Raw genomic sequence first — 5,581 nt, forward strand, 5'->3', positions numbered from 1 at the left:
TAAGAAAAAGAAATAAAAGGTATTCAAATTGTAAAGGGAGAAGTAAAACTGTCACTACCTGTGAGTGACATTACTTGATATGTCGAAAACCCTAAAGACTCCCCCCAAAACTTATTAGAAATAATAAATGAATACAATAAAGTCCCAGGACACAAAATCAATACAAAAAAATTGTTGCATTTCTATATACTAATAAGAGCTAGCAGAAAGAGAAATTAAGAAAACAATCCCATTTACAATTGCAACTAAAACAGTAAAATACCTAGGAATAAATTTAACCGAGGAGGTGAAAGACCTGTACAGTGAAAACTATATGACATTGTTGAAAGAAATTTAAGAAGACAAAGAAATGAAAAAAGACTCCATGCTTATGGATTGGAAGAATTAACATTGTTGAAATGTCCATATTACCTAAAGCAACCTACGGATTCAATGAAAGTTATCAAAATCCCAATGACATTTTTCACAAAACTAGAACAAAAAATTCCTAAAATTTATGTGGAACAACAAAAGTCCCTGAATAGCCAAAGCAATCCTGAGAAAAAAAAAAACAAAGCTGCAGGTATCATAGTCCCTGACTTCAGACTATACTACAAAGCTACAGTAATCAAAACAGTATGGTACTTGCACAGAAACAGACACATAGATAAATGGAACAGAACTGAGATCCCAGAAATAAACCCATACATATATAGACAATTAATTTCAACAAAGGTACAAAGAACTTACAAATGGAGAAAGGATAGTCTATTCAATAAATGGTGTTGGGACTATCAGACAGCCACATGTAAAAGAATGAAATTATCTCACACCATACACAAAAATCAATTCAAAAAGAATTAAAGACATGAATGTAAGACATGAAACCACAAAACCCCTAGAAGAAAACATAGGCAGTACGCTCTTTGACATCATTCTTACCAATATCTTTCTTGATATCTCTCCTCAGGCAAGAGAAACAAAAGCAAAAATAAATGAATGGGACTACAACAAACTAAAAACCTTCTGTACAGCTAGGAAACCATCAACAAAACAAAAACGCAACCTACCAAATGGGAGAAGATATTTGCAAATCATATATTCAATAAGGGGTTAACATCCAAAATATATAAAGATATCACAGAACATAAAACAAGCAATGCAATTTTTTAAAAAAGGCAGAGGAGATGAATAGCGGTTTTCCCAAAGAAGACATACAGATGGCCAAGAGGCACATGAAATGATGTTCAACATCACTAAGTATTAGAGAAATGCAGATCAAAACCACAATGAGATATCACCTCATGTTTGTTAGAATGGCTACTATTAAAAAGGCAAGCAACAACTAGTGTTTTTGAGGATGTGAAGAAAAGGGAACCCTCATACATTGTTGGTGGGAATGCAAATTGGTGTAGCCACTATGGAAAAGAGCACGGAGATTCCTCAAAAAATTAAGACTAGAACTACCAAGTGATTCAGCCATTCTATTTCTGGATATTTATCCAAAGAATACTAAAGCACTAATTCAAAGAGATATATGCACCCTTAAGTTCACAGCAGCATTATTTACAATACCCAAGTTATGGAAACACCTAAGTGCCCATCAGCAGATAAATGGATAAAGAAAATGTGATATATATATATATATATATACAATGGAATACTAACTACTCAGCCATAAAAAGATGAAATCTTGCCATTTGCAACAAGATAGTTGGACCTTGAGTACATTATACTAAGTGAACTGCCAAATGGAAAAAGACAAATACCATATGATTTCATTCATATGTGGAATATAAAAAGCAAATTTACTAACTGAAAACAAAATAAATGAACAAGCCAAACCAAACAAAAACAGAGAACAGAGTAGTGGTTACCAGATGGGAAGTGGGGTGTGAAATGGGTAAAGAGGGTCAAGTGTATGGTGGTGTACAGAAACTAAACTTTTGGTGGTAAGCATGCTGTAGCATATACAGAAGTTGAAATATAATGCTGTACACATGAAACTTACCTGATGTTATAAACCAATGTTACGTCAATAAATATTAAAATTTTTTAAAAGAATCCTTAAATCCCTATCATAAAGCACAGCACATGTAAATTTCCCAGCCAAGTGAGATTCTCCTCTTTTTAAATAATTCTAAGGAAAATTTTACACTGTATTTCAATGTTTATTCATATTACTATGGTAACTTTTCACATATTTAAAGATTGCTATTAACTTCCTCCTCCCACATTTGTCCTCTGCTAATTCGCTGAAGACAAGTATAAAACTAAAAGATAAATCCTGTTTTTACTCTACTTGCTTCTCAGTAAGCCATAGAACAATAACTACTAGTTCAGCCTTTCTTGGTCAAGTAATGTACCTGTTGTATATAAATTCTTCCTCTAATTTTAGCCTCTGATATTTTATACAGACAACCTATTTGGAGAAGTAGCTGCATTTCTAAGATATTCCATTTTTATTTCCCCTGGTTTCTCATTTTCTTCGTTAATCCCATACTTTAAACAGAATCACAAGTTCAGAGAGTATTAAACTGGAGCATCCCTTGAAGTCCAACTTCCTTGCTTTATAGATGAGGAACCTAGGTTATTTAGAGGAAAATGGAATTGCCCAGGTGGCAGAGTTTGGACTAGTCCTTTCTCCTCGAAGCACAGGTAGGAATTTAGGAAGACTGAGCAACATTCCTGACATAGAAATAAATGAGGGCAAAACAGGCGACAGAATAAAAAGAAACAAAGGAAAAGTAAGCAATGGAAGACATGAAAGATAATAGAGAAAGCTAAAAGAAATGACTGTAAAGTTGAAGCATCATCAACTCTTGCATTAAATTAGGTGACAGTCCTTCTATCACTTTACTTTCTTTCCTCCCCTTCCCAAACCATTAATATGTGAGTTCCTTTCAGTTGACTAAAGACAGTGCAAGAAAAGTGTTATGTGAGGAAGCTGAACTGTCAGGGTTTTTACGTCCCTGGGATTATAAAGTGTTTATTTAGTCACTGGGGGTGCTATGTTGACTCTTTAGATTTCCCCACCAAACCTTTTGATCTAGGAAACACTTTTTGATTTTGAACTAAAATCCCTGGTCTTTCCCCTGAATCTCTAAAGTCATCTCCCAATTTTTAAATGCTGTATACATACCTTTTAAATCAGATAAGCAAAGTCAGAAAACTTCTTACATAAACTCAGTTGAACAGGTATATTCCATTAGTTTCAGCAAAGCACAAAAGTGGGGATAAGTTGTGAAAGTATAGTAGATAACATTGCTATCCAACTCTTTTCTTCACTAATCTGAGGGCTTCCTCCCAGCTAATCCACACTCCTTCCTCTCTATGCTCTTCAGATAAAATGGAGGAGAGTCCACTTCTGCCAAAAGTAGTAAGTCTTCCTCAATTATATATCCACTGGAGGCCAGGCTCAAATTGATGAAGGAAAGGAACTGGTAGAGTTTATTCCAGTATAACACCATGGGTCATAAACACCTCCCTTCTAACATTTTTTTTCTGAAGACAATAAAGACCAGGACAGCCCTTTTTACTTGCTGTGAAAATCCTCACCTTTTCCTGTAATATAACCAAAGAAAGGAGGAGTGAGGAGGAACCCTGCTGCATATCAAAGCCATGTGAAATGCTAAAACAATCTGTTGCTTCAGTATGACAGATAAGACCTCAAACCCCCTAGACAAAGTAACTCAGAGGAAGCTATTTCTTAGACCTAATAATTCTTGGACAAAGCAAGAAAGATTAGCATTCAAAAGCTTAGTTTTTGGCTTGTCTCTTAGGGCTCTATAGAGGGCATGGGTAAGAGTGTCTACTTCACATTGGATAAATGAGGAAATAAGAAGGGCAGGATGACAAAGTAACATTTCAGTGGGGAATGCACCTTCTTCCCACCAAGGGGCTATATGGTGATGAGCATATACTCCTCATAATAACTCCTGGAAAATTTGACAGAAAACACCATTTGGCAGCCAAGGAAGTTGAAATCCTAAAGAATATATGTGGCCTGTTGCCAAACAGTAAAAATTATGATAAATACCCAATTCTCCTGATTCTAATACTAAACTGAATTGAGCTCTATGACTGGGAGGCCAGCACTATGGGTTAAATCTTCAAATAGGCTCAATGTCTTCATATTGATCCAAAGCCTCTCTTAACTCAGGAGAAAGGGGGACTTCATATAATCTCGGGATTGAGAGAGGTCTTAAAATGCCTCTAGCTAATTATCCATGTGCTTAATGTAAGAATTGAATCCTTAGGTTTGACTTTACACCATTATGCAAGAGCCCCCAATCTCAGAGTATCAGAATTTCTTGAAGACCACTAAAATTTTAATGACAACCTATTTCTTGCTCCAAACAAGCCCACAGCTTAAAACACACACACACACTCTACATGCCCTGTCAAACTCCTACTAATTCTAACATGTCTGAAAACACGACAGACAGCAACCAAACACCAGCACCTAACAGTTATTCTTGCAATATAGTTGTCTCCTGTTTTTTTTTTAAGTTATGCCATCTTCATAACAAAAAATAAATCATCACCAATAAAATAAGTAAATCCCCTAGAAAATCTTTTTAAAATTCAAAACAAAGAATGGGGACCACAACATAAGCATAGTTTCTAAATGCAGCCTGTTTGTCAATATACTATTTTTCTTGTTTGTGGGATTTTAAAAATATATTTTAATCATCCAAACTGTTCTCTTATCTTTAATCTGTAAAAAAGAAAGAAAAATATCTCCAATTCTTCTTGGTGTTGCTATATAGCTACTTCTCTGAGTTCCATTTAGTGTTCAAAAGTGCAGCTCAAATTTTAGAGATTAAATTATACCTCCAAAGAGCGCCAAGCTATAGCCTAAGAAATGAATATGAAAGAATTTACTAAGCTGATGGTAGTAGACTCAGGAGTGTAAGAATATTATTTTATAATTTTTAAATAACCAAAGAAATACCTGTGTCCCTACCCTGCTAATTCTGATTACCAGTGCTCTTCTTACTCCCCACTCCCCATTTTGTTATAATGAGAATTGCTTTAGTATATGAAGTTGGATTTGATTACTAATGTTGTCATTAACATTTTTGGTTATATATACATATGCCTACTCATGGGAAACTTCCAATTTCTGTAAGTAATATTTGTGCAAGTGAATCAGGTCTGGTGATCCTTATAATACTCTGTATTGATATACATTACTTTGACCATTTCACAACCTTCATATTATTTGATTTTACCTAAATACTGCAAATTAAATTATATAACAAAAAATAATCACTCTCTAGAACATGCAGTCTTTGGTTTCCTTACATACCCTTCAGTCCCACGTGGATATTCAGGACTGTTGTGAAGATGTAATGAGGTGATATAGTGCTACTCTGAAAAAGATAAAGTGATATATAAATCTGAGGGGTTGTTATTATCATGATCAATAATGTCATGATAATCACCAATTATTTTTATTGACTAAAATTTATTATGATTGATTATGATTATGGTAATGTTTTGGTTGTAAAGATATGATTATTACGATCAAGATTACTCTGGAAAGTGGTTTAAGAAATCATCAGAATTTGGTTTGAATATTTTCATTGCAGTATCA

Source organism: Balaenoptera physalus, assembly GCF_965194825.1.
Source record: "Balaenoptera physalus genome assembly, chromosome: X".
Taxonomy (NCBI): Eukaryota; Metazoa; Chordata; class Mammalia; order Artiodactyla; family Balaenopteridae; genus Balaenoptera; species Balaenoptera physalus.